This window comes from Rhamphochromis sp. 'chilingali' (genome assembly GCF_963969265.1).
Source record: "Rhamphochromis sp. 'chilingali' genome assembly, chromosome: 2".
In the NCBI taxonomy this organism is placed as follows: Eukaryota; Metazoa; Chordata; class Actinopteri; order Cichliformes; family Cichlidae; genus Rhamphochromis; species Rhamphochromis sp. 'chilingali'.
Window position 1 is genome coordinate 18,222,132 of NC_137930.1, and position 10,740 is coordinate 18,232,871.

Below are 10,740 nucleotides of genomic sequence, written 5' to 3' on the forward strand. Positions count from 1 at the left end.
TTTATCCAGCAGCATTTCTTTATCATATTTAAAACCCAAGACTTCCTGCTCAAATCGCCATTCTTTTTACTTGTACTGAAATATCTCAGGGATTAAATGCCTAGTTAAACTTCTTTCCTTGGTATTGATGGTTGTTTTGTTTTTGTTTTTTCACTTTCAGAAAAGCAACACTGGCTGCTTTTGCTGTAGGTAACCCCTCCGTGGTTATAAGATGGTGTATTCAGCTGCTCCAGCATTGTAGATACAGGGATCAGGGAAAGTGTTATCCTTTAAGCCAGGTGCTGCTGTTCAACACAGCTAGTTCCTGCTGACTGAAAACCTTCCCCGCACGCTTCCGTCTGCTCGTCTGACTATTCTCTCACAGGTTCAGTGTGCATGTGAAGAGGTTAGTCAGGCCCTCCGTGTCAGCTATGAGCGAGTGTGCACAGTATGAATGCGGTGGCGGTGTTTAAGCACTGATACAGCCTCATCGGTGCTGGGCTGGTGTTGCTGCTGTTTTTCTGTTGATTTTTTTTTTTGTTTGGTTTGTTTGTTTGTTTTTAAGCCCTTTGCTCAGAACTAATAAAGATTGATTAGTCTTCCGTTCAAGATCAATTGCAGCACTATTTTAGCTATGCCTGTTTGCCAGGATGCATTCTGATCAATGGCAAAGCTATTTTTTGTGTCAAGGACAGAGCCCAGTTTACTTCAGGCAGGATGAGAGAGAAAGGCTTGACTGATGGACCGTTCATAGACAGAAAGGTCCCTCCTCCTCCTTCTCCTCCTCCTCCTCTCCCCCTGAATAGCATCCTTTTCTGAAAGTGTTGATAGTGAATTCATTTTGAGAGATTTCACATGCTCTGTGTCGCCCGCATTACCAGCAGGGACAATTACATCACTGTCAGATTACAACTTGCCACCCACTGTTCTACCAGTTCATAAAAAAGAAAGAAAAAGAAAACACTTCTTGGAGCCCCAGGCTGGAATGTCACATGTACTACCCTCCACCCCCACCTTCACCTCCACTTCCACCTCCACCCCCTACCAACCTCCCTCCCTACCACTTCTCAAGCAGAGGTTTTTCTGCCGCATTTGCTTGGATCTGTGGGTCTAGGGGGTGGCGGTGGGGTCATTGTCCGTTTTTCCCCGGCACAATGTTCAGCAGGAGACAGCTAACTGGAGCGTAAAACAAGGCTGCAGTCTGCAGGTAGCCACCGGCTAAGCTCACCTGCTGCTAAATTCACTCTGACGGGTGAGATCACAGCCTCGTGGCGGGGCACCAGGCCCCAACAGGGAGGCGAGAAACATGTGGGTGTGGGAGCTCTGCCTTACAAGACCCTGCCTTTGCGCTACCGCTCGAAGGAGCAAGATAGTTAATAGAGAGAAACATGTCATGGATTACGAAGCTCTCTCTCTCTGCAGAATGAAAATAATAACTCCTCACCCCTGCTATCAGCGAGGTAGGTTATTGGCCAGATTGTCCACGGAGTTACTTTTGAAAAGGGAATCGCACTGCATCAATAAAAGATTATGAGTTTCATTAAAGGTAGCTCGCTCAACACAAGCATGAAGCACACTGTAAAAGTAGAAGGGAGGAACTTAATGAGTTTGACCCATCCTGGTTACATGGGATAATATGTCACGCAGAATATGACGGGCGCTAGAATTATAAAATTAGCCTGCCTGTTTTAAATGATGTCCCTCTGTGCGCTCTTAATTAACAACAAGGCATCACGCATGAGGAACAAGCTGTTTTTTTAGTGTAAATATGATTTTGTCTGAAGGGGTCTTTAATCTTTCATGACCCAGGGGAAGCTAAAGCCTTCTGGTCCGAATGAGATAGGAATTAAGGGTACACTAAAGATAGGCTGGATTTTAGGGTCATAGCTATTTGTTCGCCAGCAGGGGCGTCACAGCACAGTGACCACACTTCATTTCATGGACAGAGCAGAAGTGCTAGTTTCATGTCAAACATCTTTTCCCCAGTGATAGCAGATTATTTTTATGTTCAGTATTTTATTTATTTATTTGTTTGTTTGTTTTTGGTCGGATGGATCTGAAGTGAAAAAATCCAGGAGTTCCATTGGAAATGGCTTCCTCTTGAAGTTTGCAGGGCTTGAAACAATAGTGTTTTGCAGTACGCTGGTGTGTGTGTGTGTGTGTGTGTGTGTGTGTGTGTGTGTGTGTGTGTGTGTGTGTGTGTGTGTGTGTGTGTGTGTGTGTGTGTCACATTTCTCTGTTGCCAGAGTGTTTTTATTTGTTTCATTCAGGTGCAAAACACACCACAAGGAAAGTGCACCCCTACACACACACACACCCCTACACACACAATTCTCTCGACTCGAACTTATCCCAGCTCCACAGCTGCAACTCAGCAAATGTGCCGGGCAGGGTTTAATTTTCTGGCCCCCCGCCTCATGCATTTTTCATCACGACCGTCCTGTTCCCACCCAGCCACTCCCGCTGCACAATGCTATTGATTGGCGATTAAGCCATCAAACTCTTATAAAGAGCTTAAAATTTTAAAGCTGTTACACCTTTCCACCCTTCTTACATTGTGTACCCTGTACTACAGTTGCCAGTGAGGGTTTGTTTTTTTTCAAGTTTCTGCTCTTATGCAATACCAGGTTATGAATGTTTGATGTAATGCAGACGACAGTAGGTTTTTTTTCCCCAGCACTCCCACACAATGCATGCTCCGGCACGGAAGCAGTGTGTTCGATCAGCTGACTGCGCCAAAGGTCGAGGGGAGCAGTGTCAGTCAGCACAGAGACTGGGTTGGGACATATTCTGCTACTCACACGTGGGATATGTCCTCTTGCTGACCAATTTGTTTATGGTAATTCTAATAGATCTCTTGAGGGGGCTGATCTTGCCTAGCAGTATTGAGGGTTTAGTGTTAATTGTGACCACCAGGCAAAAGAATCTGCAGTTTCATCCTATTCTAGCAACTGATAAGCATCTTATGAGTTATTTAAGGTGTCACGAAGAATTGCATGTATTCAAAATGCTTAACAATATCTGCCATTGTACATGAATCCATCACTGTGTCATTGCCACCCGTCATGTTCCAATTATGCTGATTTTTAACAGACTGCCAACTGGATGTTACTTAACATCGGTTTTTCACCAGTTTTAATCTACTTCAAATTTGACAGGTTAATGTGCCAAAACACTTATCTGTTTTTAACAGCTGAATTTATTTTTTCTTTTACTTTTTCTGTCTGTTTACCCGAAGCTTTCACTCACTTTTGAGTGAGCGCAATCTTAATTATTTTAAATGGGAGAACAATAGAATGTATATAAAAGATGGGCACACTGTAACCTCACGGTTGAAGAGTGGTGTGGTGACAAAAAATTAAATACATTTCTTAAAAATCTGACTATATAGAAGACTATAACAAAACAACCCTGCTCACATTATCTGTAAATATTTGTAGAAATGTTGAGTTTACGGTCTCAAACTGAATACAGCATGGTGTTTATTTTGTGAGTCAAGGTTCCATTTATGTAAAATACACAATAAAGATGGATATATTTTAGGGGTTGACTAACATGCAGCCAGTTTTGTGGTCATTACTTTAAAAAATGCAGGACAAAGTAGTTTGTTACACCGCTGGTACTTTATTGTTACAATGCAATGTGACTTGAATTGCATTGTCACAAAATTACCAGTTAACAATATAAACCTGAGGCTACTGTTCCACGCACCAACATAAAACTCTATACTGATGACGACGAGCATAGAATCGTTGTTTTAGTATTTACCTATGAACACAAAGCCGACAACACAAAGTAAAGTTGAAAACCAGCTTAAAGACGCTTCAGTGCGATCGCCACGGTGATTCTACTGTAGAAACATGAACAAGTAGAAATGGAGGCTGCAGCCTGACTGCTCATCACTGCCTTTGTGACCTGTTAAGGTTCAGGCTCTGGCTGCTGGGCTGGGGTCAGCATACACTTAGCCTTAACATAACTCTGGGCCCTTGGCTAGCTTTGTGTTAGCATACTGTCTGTGCAGATGTTGCAGTATAATGCAGTCTTTCTGTCCTAGATGCAGTTCCCTTTTTACCAACATGCTCTTGTCCTTTTGTGCAGTAAAAATAAAAGTAATGTCCATGTCTGTGCCCCTGAAATCTGCAGACATTTACCTACTGCTTTTTAGTCAACAAAACTAGTGTGCTTGAGAGAAAAGCGAGGTAGTGAAACAAGGACTGCCATGGGTGTTAGTCTAGCAGGATCCACTCCAGTCGTATAGGTTTGGGGACTTCAGGGCAAGAATACAGGTGAGCACGGAGGGGAAAGCAGCATGTCACAGTTGCGCAAATGAAAGACTTTTGAGTGCAGTCTTTCACTTTGACTCTGGGCCAAGGTCAGGTTTCATGTGCAATGCCTCTAAACTGACACAACTACTTACCGTCCACTAGCCTAAATGCACTCATTTGATATGCGGCCTCTCAGCGTGTCAGTCATTTCTCGCTCCGCTTGACAGTGCAGACAAGTGACTCATATAATAAGAGCGGTACTCTCCATTAGTGCCAGTCAGTTTGTGCTGTTTAAGTCCTCATGGTGCTGTCCTCCAGTGCTAAGCTGGATAACACGCTTGAGCTGTGTCCCAATCACGGTGATCACCTGTGACAAACCACACCAAGACCCAATCAATACATTACTCTCCCGGGGGGCTGAGGGCAGTCAAGGAATTAATGTAACTCGGCTGCCCCGCGTTCCTGTGTGTGAGGGTGTGCACACACAGGAACGCGTGTGTTCACTGCATGTGTATGTTCACTGCACCAAAATATATATAAAGATTATGAGATTTATCAGTAAAAAGAAACATTAAGACATATCAGAACGATACAAGTAGACATAGCAAACAATGAACAAGAAAATAAGGATGAAAGCTTAAGAAATGAGTGAAAGAGACTCAAAGGAAAGCAGTGTGTGGGAGATTCGGCACAGGCGGAGGGGAAACACAGAGCTCAGTCAGTGGCTCCTGAGGGTGAGTATATACGGCTATATCAGTACAACACAGAGGGGGTAGTCAGAGAAGCTTTGTTTGTGTAGGGCGAAATTAACACGCCCTTACCATCATAACAGTCATGTCATTATAGAAGGAGGGTGAAGAGCCTGATGAGTGTTTATGTCAATGTTTTTTCTCGCGCTTAATGAGCTGGGTTTCCCCCCTGCAAATAAATTAGTTGATGAGACTTTAGAGTTGTTAGTGAGGTATAGAGTTTGAGGGGGTTTTGTGTGTGTGCGCTCTTTCATTCCTTTGGTCTAAGAGTAAGTCTGACATACACGGTTAAAACAAACACACACACACACGCACGAATGTACACAATGTACCAGATGTCCAGCTGTTCTCTGTCTTCATTAATCTGTTGCGAGTTGTTTCTTTTCTTTTTTTTCTGAGAATTGCCCGCCACATTTTGCTTCTGCTCTTTGTTCCATCCTTTCCTTTCTCTTGGTCTTTATTTCCTCCACCTTCCTCACGGTTCATGTTGAACCTCCTGCTGCGGTTGCCTCCAAATGCCATCCACCCACTGCCACTACCCCTATGCCTGCAAGAGTTTGTCTCTCATCATCGGTCGTTACCGCACCCCAACCAGCCTAACCACCCAGCATGGTGTCATAGCTTCAGTACAGTATTGTCTCATTATCTTCCTAGACACCAGAGAAGCAGACCAATATGGGACATTAAGACACTCCCCCTCGGTTAGAGGCCCAAGGACCACTGACAGCGCCGGCAGGTGATTAAGATGGGCCAAAAGTCTTATCTGCCCTTATCAATACAGCTAAAGTGGAAGCTGAACAAGCACTTTGCAGCTGACTGGCTCATCTGCAACTGGTTATTACTTCAAAATAAGTCTGCAATCAAAATAAACGGGTACAAAATGATTAAAAGAGAAAAACTGATTTACTAGCGCATGTCCAAAAATTTGAATATTGCGAAAAAGTATTTTTTTCTGCTTTGATTTTTTTAAAGTAAAATTTGATCAATTGTACACACCTAAACAATACAATGAAACTCCAAGTCAATCACACTCAATCAAACTGTTCACTTAGGAAGCAACACTGATTGACAATCAATTTCACATGCTGTTGTGTAAATGGAATAGACAGCAGGTGGAGGTTATAGGCAATTAGCAAGACATCCTCAATAAAGGAATGTTTCTGCAGGTGGTGACCACAGACCACTTCTCAGTATCTATGCTTTCTGGCTGATGTTTTGGTCACTTTTGAATGCTGGCATTCACTCTAGTTCACTCTAGTTCACTCTAGTGGTAGCATGAAACGGAGTCTACAACCCACACAAGTGGCTCAGGTAGTGCAGCTTATCCAGGATGGCACATCAATGCGAGATGTGGCAAAAAGGTTTGCTGTGTCTGTCCGCGTAGTGTCGAGAGCATGGAGGCGCCAGGAGAAATGACCTCCTGCAGGCTACAAATGTGCATGTGTCTGCTCAAACAGTCAGAAACAGACTCCACAGACCCCACACCCACAGGTAGGGGTTGTGCTTACAGCCCAATACTGTGCAGGATGTTTGGCGTTGTTTGAACATTCTGCTGCCTGCAACATCCTCCAGCATGACCGGTTTGGCATTGGGTCAGTGGGGTGGCATTTCTTTGGGGGACCGTACCTCACCAGAGGCAGCCTGATTGCCATTAGGTACCGAGATGAGATCCTCAGACCCCTTTTGAGACTATATGCTGGTGTAGTTGGCCCTGGGTTCCTCCTGATGCAAGACAATGCTAGACCTCATGTGGCTGGAGTGTGTCAGCAGTTGCTGCAAGACGAATGCATTGATGCTACACTTGAGTCACTTGAATCCAATTGAGCACATCTGGGATATTATGTTTCACTCCATCCACAAACGCTACGTTCCACCAAAGACTGTCCAGGAGCTGTCGAATGCTTTAGGCCAGGTCTGGGAGGAGATCTCTCAGGAGACCATCCACCACCTCATCAGGAGCATGCCCAGGCGTTGTAGGGAGGTCATACAGTCACGTGGAGGCCACACACATTACTGAGCCTCATTTTGACGTGTTTTAAGAACATTACATCAAAGTTGGATCAGCCTGTAGTATGTTTTTCCACTTTAATTTTGAGTGTGACTCCAAATCCAGACCTCGATGGGTTGCTACATTTGATTTCCATTGATAATTTTTGTGTGATTTTTGTTGTCAGCACATTCAGCTATTTAAAGAACAAAGTATTTAATAAGAATGTTTCATTCATTGAGATCTGGGAAGTCTTATTTATGTGCTCCCTTTATTTTTTTTGAGCAGTGTATATTCATTGCATATCAAGTAAAATATTTCAAATCCATTTTTGTTGTTTTTGTTCTAATTGTGTCGATTATGGCTTATAAGCTCATGAAAATCAGAGATGAAGTGTCTTGAATTCAGAGGATTCTATAGCAAAGTCAATTCAAAACCTTGGGAGGGCTTCCCGATGAGTGGACTGAGGCTGATTTTGGTGGATCAAAAGCCACAGATGTCTTCAGGAAAGGAGCTAAAACTAATATCAGCCCAGTCCTGAACCAGAGACAATGTTAGAAGCATATTACCTAGGCCAAGGGGAAAAAAGAGCTGGGCTATTGCACAGTGGTCCAAAGTCTAAATATTTTTGCATTTCATTTGGAAATCAACTTCCTAGAGTCTGGATGAAGAGTGGAGAGACACCAAATTCAAGCTGTTTTAAGTCCAGTGTGACGTTTCTGCAGTCTCTGATGATTTGGGGTGTCATGTTATCTTCTGGTGTTGCTCGTGATTGGTGCACCACGTTTTATCAAGTCCAAAGTCAACAAAGCCTGCTACCAGGAGATTTTACAGCACTTCATCCTTCCATCTGCTGACTGGCCTTATGGAGATGCTGACTTCTTTTTCCTCATAGGACTTAGCACCTGCCCACAGTGTTAAAACTGCTACCAAATGGTTTACAGGCCATGGTATTACTGCTCTCGGTTGGCCAGCTAACTCACTTGACTTGACCATGATGAGGAAGATGATAGATACCCAACCCAAAAATAGCTAGAGCTAGCTTAGATGAGCTAAAGGCTGAGCTTCAATAACGCCTCGTGTCACTGAATGTCACTGAACACCTCAATGCCATGCTACACTGACACAGTAAGTCATGGTAAAGGAGGACCAACCAAATGATAAATGTATAGATTTGATTGAACTCAGGAAGCATTAATAATTTGCAATACTGGACTTCTGAAACCAAAATGTTTTTTTAAAAGAAAGGCTTTAAATACGGACGGACGGACAGATAGATAGATTTTGCTTCTCAATGGCAGCTCTAATGTATCCCATCAGACAGTAAAACTGGTTGGGAGTCGCTCAAAGAGCCTGAGGCAAGAAGTGGCCTCCAAACACACCGATATCAATGTGCAATTGAATATAGATAGAACGCGCTTCAACGAGTCTGACCTACATGTGCCCCACTCTGTGACCCACAGTACCCTAAGAATCCACAGCCTGTTTTTGGAAGCGTGAGGGAAGCATACACAATATTAGACAGGTGGTTTTAATATTCTCTGCCTGTTTTGTTTGCTTGTGTTTTTTTCACAGCTCCAACGTCTACATTTAGCTTTAGCTATTCAAAACAAATGTAATATTTCTGCATGGCAACCACCAACCTGAAAAGTTCACAGTTTACAAGCAGTAAGGCGAGCTCGACTTTGCTTCAAGCAGACTGATGTAAGGAGCAGATTTATCATGAACTGACATGTATGACACTGAATACATTCATCAGTTTCGTTTCATATGAACAGATGGTGCTAAGGTTCAGAGCGATGCAGTGCAACAGTGAGGTGTACTGGACAAAATATCTGAGATGAAATCATTTATATTATGCAACTGGGTTTTGTAACAAACTGCGGTAATTTGTTTAAATTCTGTCCTCCCCCTCCTCCGTGTCACCTGCAAACCCTTTCCAAAGATGCTATAGGTCCAGATTATCTAAAGAAAACTGTGGAATCATAAATAAATCTTTGCTCCATCCTCTTGATGTATGGCAGTAAAAGCACTTGGCTCCTCGTCTCCTCCTTGAGTCATCTCTCCAAATTCCTTCTGTCTTCCCGGAGCTTCAAAATGCAACACGTAACGGCCGTGTTTGGCCTGTTATTTCTTTATTTTTTTATTTTTTTTATTTTTTTGGTTTCAGGATGGGGGTGGCGTGGCAGAAGAGCGGGGCTGGCGAGGACACAGCGCTAAGAAGAAGGAAGGAGAGGGGGTTGTCTGTCCTAGGAGACAGATGGCGCGGGGGGCTGGTCCATGATGGGCTGGTGCTGGACAGGCTCCATGTGCTGTAGTGGGTAACTGGGGCCCAGGGTGGAACGTAGGCGGCACTCTGATCCTCAGCGCCACAGTATTCCTCAGGCACAGGAGTCCACTTCCCCCGCCCATCTGTTCCTTCCATCGCAGCTATGGCAGACGTTCCTGTGCACACATGCAGGCACACGAAAATATACACAGGCGAGCATGCACACACCCTTGCGTTCACACGCATACGTCAGAAACTGCCCCCCTGCTAATCAGCAGCTTTGGGTTCAGTTACAGTGCATCATCAGCTCTTCCCCCAACATCCCTCTTCCCCATCTTATAAAATTAGCCTCTACGTTTGACCAGATCCCACCAGCTTCCGCTCCCATTTCCATGTCACGCAGTGAGTGTATCTGCTGCTGAAACTTCAAGGTCTCCTGCTTGAGCGTGCATGTGTGCTACCACTTAATATTAGACTAGTCCCACACGTGCTTGCTGTTGCCCACAACCTTTGCTGTAAAGTAATCCTGGCATCAGGGAATTAATTGCTTCTCTATCACCTGTAAGTGGGGGCGGGCGGTGTTTAATGGCAGGAGGGAGCAACTAAGACTGGGAGACAGAAGCCAGACGAGGAAAAAGGAAAAAAAGAAAAAGCTGGCGTGGTTTTAAAAGACAGAAATGTTGCCATAAGGTCTGCAGCGCAGGCAGTGCCATGATGTGTTGCTGTGACTGATACATGTCCTCAGAGAATTTTTCACAAATCATAAATGTTTTCATAATCAGCCGGGATAATAAACATGCCAACACATGTGCAGCAGATAATGACTTGAATGGGAAGTTTGACATCAGAGTCATGGTCAAAAGGCTGTTGGTTAGTCAAGGTCAGATGGAGGCGACGTTCAAGATGTTTCTGTGTTTCTGCAAGCTGGAGGGCCTGTGATTATCAGGCGTTGCACTTGGTTTTTTTGCTTCTTTTTTTGTTTTTTTAATCGGCGCTCCAGGATGAATGAGCAGTGATATTGTAAATGGTGAGTCATTTGTTAATTGTCTTCCTCCGGTTCTTCCTTTTACCAGATTGTGCTGTTTAGACAGCTGGGAAACACCCTTGAACAGGTTGCCACTATTATCGGTTCAACAAAGGCACACAGTCACTTATGATCCTGTTTATACATACAGTGCAGAGCAATTTGGAGTCCATGTGGCCTGTATGTGCTTTATTGGAAGAAAACAGAGCAGCTGGTGGAAATTCTCAAAGAGAAATCACAAATTCCAAAAAAGAAAGGCCACATAATTCAACTGTACATTTCCTGTGAGTCGATACTGCTGTAACTACCAGGCTATTTTGCGCTGCTAATGTGACTGCCCCTATACTCAACCAGGTTTTCCCTGTCGTCTCATGTTTCAAAAGAAAGCTCAGACCTGCATATCCACATAAGTGATTATATATCCAGATATAGAATACATGATGGAGATCATGCCTCACGTGTTAAAG